Source organism: Castanea sativa, chromosome 1 (assembly GCF_040712315.1).
Source record: "Castanea sativa cultivar Marrone di Chiusa Pesio chromosome 1, ASM4071231v1".
NCBI lineage: Eukaryota > Viridiplantae > Streptophyta > Magnoliopsida > Fagales > Fagaceae > Castanea > Castanea sativa.
In genome coordinates this window covers 57,510,788-57,526,901 of record NC_134013.1, presented here as the reverse complement: position 1 = coordinate 57,526,901, position 16,114 = coordinate 57,510,788, and the positions used below count along the sequence as shown (strand labels likewise).

Below are 16,114 nucleotides of genomic sequence, written 5' to 3'. Positions count from 1 at the left end.
CAGACGATCCATTGAGATGTCTCACTAGATTCGGCAAGATCTCACAAGATTTGGTGATATTTCCACTGGATTTAGCAAGATCTCACTAGATCTTAGCCATTTTCCATCAAAATTGCAATTGTCGCCACCTTTCTCGATTTCGACTAAAACCGACTCAACCCATGAAAGAACTGACTTTATCTGACCCATTGCAATTACTAGCCGGCAATAGGCCCTTCGTTCTACCACCAGTTGGAACTGGGTTGGGTTCAGGTGGAGCCTAAACCTGATCTAAACCAACCTGTGCATAACCCAACTTTCAGGTCTGTTTTTACTCACTTATTATGCTCTTAGGTGTAATCTAGTTGTTTCCTAATTATTAGCTTTGAATTTGGAGTTATTCGGTTGGGAGAGTTTTTCTTTGCATTGTGTGAATTAAAATTCCTCTGTCTCACATTAACAATCATTCACATATACTTTTTTTCATAACAATTCACCTATACTTTTTATTGCATAACTTAATTTAATGAATTATGTGGCTAGCATTCATTAAAAATTTTGGTAAATTACATAAGCTCCTTATAATTTGCTACATTGTCAAATTAAACTCTAAATTTTAAAGAGTTTTAATTAGAACCACGAACTTTTTAAATCTTTTCAATCACATTCTTAATGTGTCAACTATTAACTAAAAAAAAATTCACATAAGTTTTTACTAAAATTTATCAAACACAAAAAAAAAAAAAAAAAATCATGTAAAATTATATGACCTATGGTATACTATCAAATTATTTAATTATTGTTATCAAAACTTTAAATTAATATTATATTAATTCATACATGCCATACTCAAATCAGATCATATGATACTTTGTGGTAAAATTTGCATCATAAATATTGTGAAAGATAGAAATTCTACTCTAGAATTATCTAAGTATATATGTGTGTGAAACTCCTTTCTAAAGACTTGAACCCAGTTCTTGGCCCCACACCCTACTCGATTACCAAAAATTTAATTATATTATTAAAATATTTTAATTTTATATATAAAGTAGGAGTGATATATTGTGTGGGATAATGCTATTTTAATTTTTATGTACTAAAAGGGAGAAAAAAGATTGTGAAGAAGCATAAATTAGAGTAAAGTGGCAAAAAGAGAGACAAATTATTTGTATTCTTATTTATATACATATAAACAAAACAATCAATCCTACCGAGGGGTAGGTAGATCGGTGGCCTTTTTTAGTTTTTAGTTTTTACAGAATTGAATTGAATGCTTTTTAATTGGGGAGTAGCGTAATGCATTAAGCTTCCTTCTTGACTTGTGAGGAGGCTGCGAGCATAAAAAAAAAAAAGGTCATTGGACCCATAACCAGGCCCCATGTGCCTCTGGTTAGGCAGCTCCACTTGACAGACATTGCATGAAGTAATTAATATTATGGTCAATAAAGTTGTGGAAAGGAAAGGTTTTGAGGTTGGACAAGTCTTCAAACTTTGTAAACAAGACATCAATACAAACAAAGAAGAAGAAAAAAAGGAGCAATGGAATATCCAAACTGGCACTCATGAGTCATGACCTTACCATGCATGTTGGCATGTGGTCCTTTGGACTTTTTGGCCCACCAATTCATGACAAAGATCACCATTTTCAAAGCCGAATAATTTGGTTGCTATGATGCGTGTATGGTGTACTCGTTGCAAAAATAATTAAGAGTGTAGAAAAATAATTTTTTGTATTTTTTGTATTTTTAGAGAGTTTCAATTTATAAGGCCAATATATTAATCAGTTTTTGGTGTAGACGGAAATTAAACTTCAGATTTCTTATTTAACTATTAAAGACTTTACCAGTTGAGTTAACTGAAACCTACAATTATTTGTATCATTGAATGTATTGGTGGGACCTGAACCGGACCGAGGGTTGTCTGGTCACCTAAACAGTACTGGCCTAAGGCAGCTCAGCATCACCGGATGGACTTGTCAATTGTCACCGCTTGGTGGAGTTGCATAGCTGCCAATGGATGAACCTTTTTAAGTGGTATCCGGCAGAATAAAAGGATCAGATGCGTGTTGAGACAAGGGAATTGCATGAGGATAGTGATTTGGAGGGATATTGGGAATAAAGAATATGTGCTCAAGAAAAGCTATTAGTGGATATGTGCTTTAACAAAAATTTATGCCTTGATGGGAATCCTTGGCTCCAACTAAGCAATGAAAGAATGATATATGTGCTATTTGACACTTGGCCCTTCACATCTAGTGACAATTTGTCATTAGACCATTTATGTTCCTAGCCATTCATGTGTATAAATAAAAATAAAATCTTTATTTTTAGGAAAAAGAAATAGAAGATAAGGTGAGTGATAAATAAATTAAAAAATAAAAAGAGGGAAAATTTTAGTATTTAAAAAGTTATTGAGTCTAAGGAGGCTAAACCATATATATGCAACATGATAATAATAATAATAATAATAATAATAATAATAATGGATCTCATAATCTAAATCACCAAAGTATGTGATCATGATGCCCACTTCAAAACTCATGTTGTACCCAGCAATATCAAACAATGTATCTCTCCATTTATATGTTTTCATAACTCAATAGAAACATTAAAAAAAACCAGTAAACCATGGAGTTTTTATCCACGTGTAATCCAATGTCCCAGCTCACTAACGTGCAATGCCTTCTTAGTTCTTACTCATCCTGAAAGCTGCACCACCAACACAAACCCAAGGCCAAGGGGTGAGAAAGCATGTGGTATTGATTTGGAGGATAAATATAAATAACTTGTAATGAATCTTCTATTTCTACCCCCAGATATATACAAATTAAGATAATGGTCTTTTAAAATATTACCAAAAAAAATTATAAGCATAAATTGTGTTAAATTACCGATTGTCCTTGTTAAAAAACGATAAATTTAATTATTTAACCATAATTTATGCTTGAAGGGAGAGATGAACAATTGAGGACATTCTAATAAATCTAGTAGCTCATCGAATCCACGTATAGAGACGGGATCTCACTCCCACAGCTTGATGCAATCTTCATAATATTCTAGTAAACAATTTGCCTTATGGAGGTTGCTATCTTTTGATTCTCGGAAACACTTTGTTAGGCACCTTTTTGCATTAAGATAAATTTTCTCTTCATCAGGTGTACTATGTTCATGATGCTTAGACAAGCACTTGACAAAACCATTAATATAACAATGTGCAAAATCAGTGCTTGCAGAGCCGTATTTCTGATTACAAAATTTCAATTTAAAATCAAGGCAATTGTATAATGGGCCAGGAACAATATTATCAAGCTGAGAGAATGAGAAAAGTGGATGATGGGAAGTGAAGAAGAGAAAAGAGAGGAAGAAATAAAGTTATTATTAAAGATAATCAAATCCATCACCACCATAAGTTTTTCCGAGAATCAAATCCATCACCACCATAAGTTTTTTGCATATGTTTCCTAAATATATAACAGCCATTTATTGGAAATAAACCCTCTAGTATTCTATTACAATTAAATGGCTGGACACCGTTGAAATTAAGATATTTTTTAGTTTGTATATTTGATATGTCTTTAAAAAAATTAATTAATAGAATAGTTGTTTAAGAATCATAATTTGTTAATTTGTCACCTTTTCCACTAAAAATCTTTTGGTTCAAGTTATGTTTTTAGGATACAGATCTCACAAGACTTATTTTACGCAAAAAATATATGATTTTTTTCTTTTTTCTTTTTTTGTTTAGAATCAGTGCAATTTATTATGTTCGAATTTTCGAAATAAAATGGTCGTGGATGATAGTATACATGGGAATGGGATAGTTTATTTAAAATAGATTAGATCTAAGTCACAATATAATAGGTCGAAGTACCTATTCTAAAAATTTATCCAAAAATATTATATTTTTTGAAAGAACAAAATAACTGTTAAACAAATACACTTAATTACATACTTTCCCCAATCTTAAACACATTACTAAACCCAAATAAAAAGGTCAAAAAAACCCAACTCTTGTAGTAGTAGAGTAGGGCTTTAAGCAATGGGGAAAGAGTTACACTCAAACAATGTGAGACAACATTCATTTTACTTTTTAGAGAAACAAACTAACTGTTAAACATACACACTTAATTACACTCTATCACAAATAAAAAAAATTCATTAACATGTCATATTGGAATAAATGGAGTGCAAAATACCATACTATTAATTTATTTTTAAAAAGGCATGCAAATTATCACACTTCTAGCTAAAAAAAAGGCACTATAAAAACATATATAAATGAAAAACTATTACATAAAAAATAAAATGAGTCATGAAAATTACAGAGAGACAATTGCAGCAAACCAAAATTGATCCAGACAATGACATTACATAAGGAAAATGTCAAAAAGAAAGGAGGTGTGGGGAGTGGGAACCCCAGCGAGAGGGAATCGAGGAATGTTCGAATATCCACATGGATAGTGAGTCACAAAATGTAGGTTCAATTAACAATGTATTTCACCTTAAGTCAAGAACTTTCAAAGCAGTGGCAGTTTCAGAATTATTTTCTAAGGGGTCAATAAAAAGATGAATCTTTCATAGTAGATGAATCTTGTGGTCTATAAGGTTTCTTCAGAGTCGGCCCTAGACATTTTGGAGCCTAAGGCGAGAATTAAAAATGGGACATTTTTTATACTTATATATTAATTAAATTAATATTTATTTAATATTTTTATATTATAGTATATTTCATTTAAAATCTATTTTTCTTGCATTTTGAGATGCAAATTGACTAATTATATTTTTGTATTCAAGTTCTTCTAACATCTCATTTTCAATCGATAGTATTCAAGTTCTTCTATCTCTCTTTTTGGTGAATTTCTTGCTCATTTGTGATATTTTCATCTAAATTTTGTGTTATATTTTGTTTATTACTAATAACAAATTTATCTATTGATTCTTTTTGAGACTCAATTAATTTTTCTTTTTAAAAATTTTTCATATCTATATGCATATTTCCTAGTAGACATTTCTAATCAAACAATATATTTATAAAGACTAAAATAAAAAATAACTTTCAAGTGTAGAGCTAATGAGAAATAGAACCTGATTTATATAAAAAGTATTGTTGTAGTTTCACCGAACAATAACAAGTTTTTAGCAATTCAACCTGCATAAATAAAGACTTATTCAGTATATGGCCACTAACTAAAAAAAAAATATATATATATATATATATATATATATATATATATATATATATATATATAAAACTGAAAACACAAGATTAAAATTAAAAAAAAAAAAAAAAGCACAACCATAACAAAAATTTAAGCACAACTATAACACAACAAGGCTTATTAATAAGATCCACCCAAAAAAAAAAAAAACACAAAACAAATTAATCATATCTAATCTTATCAGACTTATCTATAACCCAATACCCAAAAAGACAAAAACGCACAGGCACACAATAGCAGGCTTTATAAACGCACAGCAACAGGCTTTATAAAAAAATCACATCTATCTAACCCAAATCCAAAAAGAAGAAAACACAGGGTAGCGGCAAGCTTTATTTAAAATTTAAAAAAAAAAAAAAAAAACCTTTAAGGAAGCTTGTTGAACAACTGAACGGAACTGAGGAAAAGGAAGAGAAAGGTCGGAGGAACTAAGGAACTGAGGAAGCTTGCTGCCACTGCCAGGGCCGAAGAGCAAATGAGATCAGTGAGAACGGGAGAGAGAAAGAGAATCAGAGAGAATGAGAATGAGAGACAGAGAGAGGCGGAGAGTAGAGATTAGAGAGAAATGTAAAATTTTTAGGGTTTTGAGTTATTTTGTTTGTTGTGATTTGTGATTGTTTTGTGGTTAATATGTTGAACCAGATTTGTAGTTTATCCGGATGATTTTTGGTTTGTCTAATTTACCAATTTTTTTGTTTTTTGGTTAAAAGAATGTGCTAGAATTTTGTGCTTCACCTTAAACTAATTTTTTTCCCCCTACTGTGTCAGATTGTTGTGCTTCACCTTAAACTATTTTTTTTTCCCTTATTGTGTCAGATTTTTGTGCTTCCCCTGAAACTATTTTTTTTCCCCTACTCCCTCTTATTTTCTAAAATTTTGGGGCCTCCCTTCCACTTGGGGGCCTTAGGCAACCGCCTAACTCGCCTAAAGAAAGGGCTGGCCCTAGGTTCCTTATTACAATTTTGTTTGTGATACTAGCAAGAAAATAAAAGATAAACAATTAGTTCATTTGGCACATTGTTTCATAATAAAATGAACATACTAATTATTGTTGCTAAGATGAAATTTTGGAAATCATCTATTCTTTATAAATACAATAAAAATATTATTTATTGTTGTTAAATGAACTTTAATTATTATTGCTCAGAATTATTTCATCTATTAGTTTGTCTTTCTCTTTACAATTCTTTTATTTAACAATTCAACTCAACTTTGTCAACTATTTTTTCTTTGTAATTGTATTAAGTGTGTGTTTGAGTCTTGATTATAAGCCAGCTAATTGCTCCTTTTTCTCCCTACTATTTGTTGGTCTCATGTAAGTTCCTACCTATTTTACTTAGCTTTCACCTTTTATCTACAGCACTTTTAACAAAAATTTAAATAAGTGCAATGGGCTTTTTTGTGTGTTTTGGGCTGGATTGCTCTTGCTGTACCACAACCTGTGATTCTGGGGTAAGAGAGTTAGGACTGGCTTAACTAAAACACACCTTAGGCCAGCTTGTGCGCAAGTTGGGTCATCCCTGTACAGATGCGTCCTGGCAGGAACCTTGAACATACCACGTGCTCACGGCAGGAAAGACTGTTACAGATGTTATAGCAAGGAACACGATGCAGCAGGATAACTAAAACATTTTCTACTTACAACAATAATACATGAATAACTCCATGAAGGAAGATATAACAATATGATTATGAATGACAAGGTCACAGTGAAGAAAAAATTAACCATAAGATAACAAGATAGTCATTGATCAACCAAAATAAGTGAAAAGAAGATTCGTCTGTCAAAGGGATGGCCTTAGCTCTTTAGCACATACAAACCCAAAAAAGGAACCAATCTCCAATGTGAGTAACCTCAGAGGGAGGTTTTGCTGTAGAAGTTACACACTTTGGACAAAAAGAGGACCTAGATGGCTTAATCTTGAATTCTTAATTCATTAGGGAGTGGACTATTGAGAGGAAGAGAAATAAGTAACCTATTGATGCATGTTTTTACTCCTATCACTCATGTTTTTCCAATCCTTTTGGTTTTCTGTGTTCTTTTTTTCTTTCCTTCTTTGTTTGCTCTGTTTTCTTTTCTTTCTTTCCATCTTTATATATATATATATATATATATATATATATATATATATATATATATTTTTTTTTTTTTTTTTTTTTTTTTTTTTTTGCCATCCCTCCCTTCACTGTGCATATCTATGGTCTTTTATACTGCCTATCGTAATAGAATTTACCACTTTTACCCCTTAACCACTTTTAGCTTGTTGTGGGTGTCTTTCTAGGACTACCTATTAGTCTGTCGAGGACTACCTATTAGTCTGTCGACTGTCTAGCTACCACTACTACACTATATTGGCTGCACCACGTCTCATTCCAAGACAAAAGTGGTTTTGTTTTTGCCTCTTATCTCCCTTTACACTCTCATCTGGATAAGGGTTATACCTCTCCCTTACCAACCTCTATAGCATGCATTTAGTAATTTCAGCTCATATATACTTCTTTTGGGTGAGATGTCATCCTAACAGGATATTTCTCCTAAAAGAGCTTGAGTAGGAACCCCAATAAAATAGGCTCACCTTTCTCCCCATCGCCAGACCACACCTTCTCATACTTCTAACCTATGGCCCATCTCCTTTGTATTGGCTGGGTACAGGTAGGTAGTGCTTGAGCCTTATGTGCATGCTCCACTTTTGTCTAAGTCCATTGCTTTTCTGGCTTTCATGCGTTTGTCATTGCCTCCAAGTTTGTCTGATTCTGTTCTACATTCTAATATCCGTTTAACTCTTTCAGCGTAAAAGACACATGGACCTTTGGGCTTCGTTCTCTGCGTCCCATCTCCTCTTTGGATTGGGCATTACTTGGGTGTGGGCTTTCTCCCTTTTACTTGGCCCATGTCCTCTTTTATCCTGCATTCGTTGGCTGGCTGGTGCTCCTGTCATGCCACTACACTGCTTCTGCTATGATATCACTTGTCCTTTTACCTTATTTTTACCTTTGGGCTTACGGGTAGAAGCACCTACCATGTCAATTTCTTATATTATCCCTTCTTTTGGACTTTACTGCCCAGTATTCCTACTGCACCAGCCCGTTCCATCCTTTGGGCATCCTTGGCCCATTTTATTCCTTGGGCTTATTTGGCCCATTTCATTCTTCATTACCTCTTTCACTCCTATGGTTTTTTTGCTAAATCCTTTAGGCTTCCTTGGCCCAATTACGACATCCTTACCTTTTGGGCTTATTAGCTTTTATGCCAATCCCTATGAATTTACTAATCCAGTTCTTGGGCTTCCCCGGCCCATTTTTACTTTCTCTCAATCTCTTACAATTTTCATGGGCTTACTACTTCATTCCTTAGGCTTCCTCGACTCATTTGCTTTCTTCTTGGCCATTTATTTATTTTTTGTGGGCATGTTGACCATTATTCTTGCCATTTTGGCTCAATGATCTTTATTTTACTATTTTCTTTCTCTATCTTTTTCATATTGTTGGGCTTCTTCTGCCATTGGGCTCTTTTGTCAAAAGTGGGCATCAACAATAAGTTGTTCTGATATGGACACTAAGAAAAATCTTGTTGTGTTAACATTTGCTTTTGTCTTCATTCAATCATTCTCAGCCTATTACATGCCCTAGTCCCTACTCAACAAAAAAAATTAAAATTAAAATTAAAAGCATATTCAGATTTGGCAACTAATTTTTATTTTCAAGGTTTTAGATCAAATTGGTTTGTTGTTGGGCTTTTTTCTTTGTTTAAAAATATAAAGATATTGGTCAAAGGATCATATTCAAGATTTTTTCAGCTATGCTTAAAAAAAATTAGGGTCAGAGTGTTCAAAATTTTATGTTAAGGGTCAAACCAATGCAAGAATAAAAATATTATATATAACATATTTCTTTTTGCCAAATCAGGATGTTCATTTGAACCTCTTGGCCCATAGCTAGCGTCGACCCAGTTTCAGCGAAGTCACCACATGATCAATAAAAAGAATAAATCAAGAAACCTTAAAAAATACATCATAACAATTGAAAATTGAAAATTACACGGTCTTAATAATAAAAATTAGGAAAGTAGATGGTTTTTCTCCTAGTTACAATCTAAATCAAAGACAAATCACAATTCCTTGATTCCTTGCTACAAACTGCAAAAATACATGAAAAGAGCACTAATCTAGAACCTTCAATTTAAATTTAGAGATTAAGTTATAAAATGAGAAAATATTAGGTACCCATTTCACTCAATCTGAAGATTGGTCTCTTAGAAAATAATGGCTAATTTTTATTCTTATCACAAAAATTAGATAATTTCATGAATTCCATTTTAACAACAATAACAAAACAGAAGTAGTATAGGAAAACAAAGATGTAAACAATTGCACCTAAAATACATTAGTTCACATGACAGAAGTTTATTATGATTCAAATCATAAACTAGTAGTTCTAAAATCGAATGAAAATGGAGACTTTCACGAGATGAAATGATTGGATTCATATCTACTTCATGCAAATGCAAAGCTTTGATTTTTAAAAAAGAGATTAATTGTGTTAAGGCTCTTTTTTTTGAAAAAGCCCACCAGCAAAAAGAAGCCCAACAATATGGGCAAGAAGAGAGTTAGCGGATTGATAGGAAAGAACTATTAACAGCAAGAATAATGATCATAGGCCCATAAAATAAAGAAATGGATCTTGAGAAAAAGCAAAGGAGCCTAAAGGAGCCCAGAGGAGCCCAAAGGAGGAAGTAGAAAACCCATGGGTATTATGTAATGAAGAAAATCAAGAATGGGCCACAGTAAGCCTGATGTAATGAAGTAAGAAAGAAAGGGGTTGATGAAAAGCCCATGAGCCCCAAGGATGAAGGATAAAGTAATTGGGCTAGGGAAGCCCAAAAGAGTTAGCAAGGGAATGCAGAATTAGAAAATAGGCCGAGGATGCCCAAGAAAAGGAAATGGGTCAAGGATGTCTAAAGAGAAAGAAATGGGACAAAAGAGCCTACAAGCAATATAACAGATTGGGAAAGCAATGTAACATGAATGACCATATGGAGTCATTGAAAGAAGGCTGGCAGCAAGCCTAAAGAGGCCTAGCAAACACAGGTCCAATAGCACTATGGCAAGAATAGCAGAATGGTGTGGGAGGAACAACAACAAGATTACGGACAAGGAAAGAAATGGACTAAAAGGAGAAGCCCAAACAAGGCCCAGCCCTTGGAAAGAAACAGACCAATAACGAATGAAAGACCAGATGATTCACGCCACGAGAGGTCAAGGGTGGGCGGCATAACTCACAGACGAGCCTCAGACCATAGCAAATGCATGAGCAACAGACAGGTTTGGACGTACACAAGAAGTAGAGCATGTGCAAGACCCAGACTCTACTAGCCTGTACCCAGCCAATACAGGAGTGGTGGGTCATGGGCCAGAGGTAAAAGAGGGTATGGTGTGGCGGTGGGGAGAAGGGGAAGCCTATTCTGAGGGAGGATGAGCTGGAACCACTAGGTGCATGCCATGAGGGATAGGAAGATAGAACACGCACACCGCAGCAAATGAAAAGGCCACGGTGAGCAAAAAAACAAAATAACATTCTTTGTCTGGTAATAGGGAGTGCCACAATCAGCACAGGTAAGTGGTGGTGGCAGCTGGGGTACTGACAGACTAGTGGTGGTCGGTAAGGACACCCAAACTAGACAATGGTTGTTAAGGAGTAAAATGGTAAAGAAATAGTTGCGGCAGGCAGTATATAAAGAGCCTTTGTTATCCACAATGAGGAGAAAAAGGGGTAGCAATCACCACGAGAGTGATCACTATCACACTGCACAAGAGAGCACTAAAAGAAAAGAGAGAAAACAAAAAACGGAGAATTGAAATAGTAAAACAGGGGAAGGAAATAGAGATTTAAAAAGAAAAAGAGCAAGGGAGATTAGAATGGCAAGCATGCACCAATGAGCTTTCTCCTTCTCTCCCTCTTAAAGCCTACCCTCTGCTAAGGAATACTCTTGGGCACAAGCCATTCAGGTCCGCTCCCTCAAAGTATGTAATTTTCGCGGCAAGATGCTCCTGCAAGGTTACCCACATTGAGGACATGTTTCCCTCCTTGGCTACAACCCCATAACTAAGCTAAATGTAGCAAACTAGTCACATTCTTCTTTGACTTTACTGATTATTGTTTTATTTTCTCCTCTAGCCTTCATTATTACTCTTACAACCCATTCCCTTCTTTTATTAAGAGATTGTTTATTTAGTTTTCCTAACAACAATGTATCTCTCTCATCATTATTTTGTTGCACCCATTCCACCACAACTTTCTTCTACGGCAATTTTGCCTGCCGTGGGCTCGTGATAACAGTTTCGGCAAACAGAGACATAATTTGTGCGCAAGCCGGACCAAAGTGAGTTACAATTGGACTGGTCTCGACTCTCTTATCCAGAATACTTGGGCCTAGTGCGGTAGGAGGCAGTGCAGCCCAGAAACATAAAAAGGCCCACCACAAATTGCTTATTCTATGTTAAATCATGTAGCATGTGATGATGATGCACATTTCAAATCTCATGTTGTACCAAAAAAAAGGAAAAGAAAAAGAAAAGACTTTTACTTTGTGGCTACCTCGCTTTGCCCAATTTACAGGTCAAACACATAAATTGAGAAAATCTGTTTGATTGAAGAGAATATTGAACTAACACAATGATACAATTCCTTCCAAAACGAGTGGTGTATTGCCAAGATCTTGTGTAAATAGACTAAATAGAACTAGATACCATGACAACCCCAAAACTTTCCCAAACCATATATGAAATTTGGCTAAGTATGGGAATGATTGTTCAAATTTTGACTTTGGTCAAATTGTGGTCCCAATCTTGCAATTGTGTGATCCATATGTTTTTGGAAATCTTGGTAAAAAAAGATTCATTTTGAGGGGGCTTGGAGACTAAATTCCAAGAAAAAAAAAATTACACATAAAATATTGCATACAAATAAAACCTCAAAAAAAATGCAAACCGAAGTTTGTTTCTCTCAAACCAAAGAGCAAAATAAAATTGATGTCCCAAGCTTTCCAAAGACGTTGGATCACTCAATTTCAAACTTAAGAATTTCTCAAAACACATACACCAACTTGAGTAAAGGTAGTGTGAAAATTCAAAATGTTTGGAAGCTACCAACTTCCCAAGGCCATAACTTTTATTTCGAACATTCGATTGATGCAAAATTAGTACCATTGGAAAGAAGATATAATAAATTTTCCAATAGGAGCTTGTTCACATAATTTCAAGATGGAAGACCCTTAAAATGGTTGTTGAAGTTCCGGGCATAGGAGAAATTTTCTTAAAATCAATGTGTGAGCAAAGTAAGCTAACACATGTCAATCATGACCTGTCCATAGTGATGCCACTCATGATGGACATCAAATTGGTTAAGCTCCTATAAATTTAGACCCCTTACTTTGTTTCACAAGCTCTTTGTTGATATCCATTTTCGATAAAAAATGGGACCCAACAGCAGAAAAGTCCAATAACAAGTAAAAAAGGAATGCAATAAAAGATTAGTGAGTAACGGCAGAAACAAAGGGCTGTAAAAGCTCGAAAGAAAGAAGATAAAGAAATAAGATCCATTAGGCCGGCTCGGTAGAAAGTAGCCGCAGGCAAACCCACGGCCCTAAGAAGAGGCAAAAGTGGGGTAAGCCCAATAAGCCCATGACATCTCCCATAAAAGATAAGTATTGGCAAAGAAAATGCAAGTTGTAGAATGAGACAAGGCTATACATCAACAGCAAAAATAGCATGGGAAAGCAAGAAGACAAAATAGGAAATAATGGGACAACTACATATTGGCCAGAGTACCACCAACCTTTACCCAACCAATACAAGGGAGGTGGCCCATGGTTAAGGGATTTGCAGAAGGTGTGGTTGGGACCACTTGATGCATGCCATAGAGATAGGTAGAGAGAAACCCAAAACTTCGCTTGTTGGAATGAGAGAGATAGACTCACGGCAGAACCAAACAGATAAGAATTTGTCATGAAATAAACAGAGGAAGAGAGAGAAAGCATTGGGCATGCCTAAGTGTAGTGGAGGCCGAGCAGCCAGTGGGCTAATGGGCAACTCTGAAAGGGTGCTCACAGCAAACAAAAATGGTTGGTGAGTAATAAGGATATAATAAAAAATAAAAATCCCATAAGATTAACCCGGTATAAATAGTAACAGTAGCCATAAATGGAAGCAGGATAGTGACTAAGGCAAGAAACAGAGAGAACTGAAGGAGAAATAATAGAGAAAAAAACAAAGAGCGAAGTAACACAGAGAAGAGTGTGAACACAGCAAAAAAAACACATATCAATAGACCATCTTTTCTTTCCCTTTTACAGCAAATTCATTCTTTGAAATCCCAACGAAGTAACAAGTAGCCATCCAGACCCATTCCCCAAAATGCATAACTTTGATGGCTTAGCCCAATAGCAAGGTTGTCCAAGTTGGGGTTCGAGCTTTCTTTGGTTCACTTCTTGCAGAAGAATTCATTATTTTTACATTTTGCTGTATGATTTTTGCATATTGTTGTATTGGTTATGCTAATTACTACCCTAACTGACCTTCCTACTGTTACTAACCTTCATGCTATAAAGTATTTGCTCTTAAATCTATATTGACATTTATGGTCTAATGTACATGTATCTGTTAATACTTGTTGACTTTATTTTGGGTGCTAGGTTTGTGCAAAAATTGGCTTTTTAGCAAGGTCTTGCTAGAATAGTGGGCTAGGCCTAACTCTATGACCCACAGTAGATAGGCCTTAGCCCAACAAAATAGGCCTTAGCCCATCAATACAAAAAGCACCTACACTCTTCAATACATTAGAGCCATCAAATTCGTTATTTCTCGTCTTAAAACAAGCATCGTGCTGCACGATTTGAGAGGGTTTATACCAAACTCTTAGCATGACAATATTTTAGAAGGGCTCTCAAGAAAGCTCTAGTCTAACTAAGGCTCCGTTTGGTTGAAGTGATTATTGGAGTGATGAAAATTGTTTGAGAGAAAGGTGCAAAGAAAATGAGGTTTGTGGTTGTTTGGTTGAGGGTGAAAAATGGGAAAAATTTTGGTGGGAATCATGAGTTTTCTCCCAAACCCACCAAAACACAATCTCTCCAAATTGGAGACAAAATGGTGCAAAAATTGGACAAAATTGCTCATGTGAAGCTTATTGTCTTTTATCTCCCCGTGCTGCCTTCGTTTCCTTTTTGGGTTTTTTTTTAATCTTTTTTTAAATTGGGCATGAACGCATGATTGGCATTTTTTTTTTTGTTTGCATTTTTGTTTTGTACTGAGCATGATTGGATTTTTCGTTGGTTGGGTCTGTCTTTTTGTTTTTAATTTTTTATAATTAGACATGATTTTTGTTTTAATAAACTTGGTGTGATTGCTTTAGTTCTTTTTTTTTTTTTTTTTTTTTTGAGAAACACACACACATATATATATAGGAAAAGAGAGATGAAATAAGAAAATACACTCACATGCCAACATCAAAATTGCATGCGGCAGTTAGTATCGCGAAACAAATGATAAACCCCTTCTTAATAGCACACCTTACCGATATGAAACTGCTTTAGTTCTTGATTTTTTTTTAACTGGAATAATTTTTTTAATAAAGGCATATAAGTCAATCCATATAAATTACATTTGCATTAGCTGTGTGCATGATGAAAATAATCTGATAGTCTTTTTTATATAATTTCTGCAATATAAATCTAGTGGCATTTGACTTTAATTTTGAAGAAAAAAAGATCGACAAAATTTTATATCTCAAGCTCAATGGCTTTGATGGCCTGTTTGGGAGTTTAGAGAGGGAGGAGAGTAGAGGGGAGTAGAGGGGAAGGGAGTAATGGAGAAGAGAGTAGAGGAGAATGATTACCCTCCACCTTATTTGGATATTTTTATAATTAGTAAAAGGGAAGGGAGTAATTAGCCTTTCCCCTTGTTTTTAACATTGTAATTTTATAAATATAATAAGGGTAAATTAGGTAATTTACTTTATCAATAATTTTATATGCTCTACTCTCCCTCCAAATCTCTCCAATTTAGGGAAATTAAAAATGAAGGGGTTGGAGGTAGTTGAAACCCTTTCAAACCTCTCCAAACCCCTCCCCCTCCTTCCTTAAAAAACTCCCAAACAAGGTAATTGAATTACTCCCCTTCCCTCTACTCTACTCCCCCTCCTTTTTTAAACATCCAAACAGGCCATGAAGGTCATTTTAAAAAATGGGTTTGGAGTCAAACTGGGTAAATAAAAAATATGCGTATCCAAAACTGATCGAGCATTTGTAATCTAGGTTGTACATGATCTTAAAACAGACTTTTATTTCTTTAGAAAATCCACTGTGCTAAAATTCAAAATGGACCAAGGCCTTTGAAAGCACACCTATTAAATTTTTTTTTGGGCCTCATTTGGTTTGTCTCCGTCTCAGTTCTCACCTTGAATTCATTTTGTTTACTAACACCACACAATTCATATAAGCACATCATCACAAGCATTGGGCTTCTTCCTAATGGCCCATTTGTATTTCAATCTTCATTCAATAAAATTGTAATATGGGTTGGGCTTAAAAGTAAAATGGGCCATTGTTTCCATTTCATAGCTTTTGGATTCATGCCTCGTGTGCAATTTAAGCCTTAGTTTCTTAAAAGAAAAATGTAGGACAAAAGAAAAAAGCACCCTCCATAAATATGAAATGAACCACGAATTCTTACGTTACTCTCACGTAGGGCGGTAGGGGTAATGTTTTTCCTTCTTTTTTAATAGAGTTACACACCAATATTGTGAAGGCATTATATTGCAACAATAATAACTCCAATAAATTTACCCTTATATTTATCATTAATTAACCAAAAGCTAATTATGCGCAAAAGTAAAAGCTATCATATATAACACATCAACACA

At 34.6% G+C, this 16,114-nt stretch overlaps 1 long non-coding RNA gene across 1 annotated transcript; it reads right to left on the bottom strand.

Moving 5' to 3' along the window:
- Positions 1-2,408: 2,408 nt before the first annotated feature.
- On the bottom strand, positions 2,409-5,924 carry LOC142626593 (uncharacterized). The gene is made up of 3 exons (XR_012842584.1): positions 5,565-5,924; positions 5,067-5,130; positions 2,409-2,690 (listed from the first exon to the last, which is right to left on the bottom strand). It is a non-coding gene; the product is annotated as an uncharacterized LOC142626593 (long non-coding RNA).
- Positions 5,925-16,114: the final 10,190 nt, after the last annotated feature.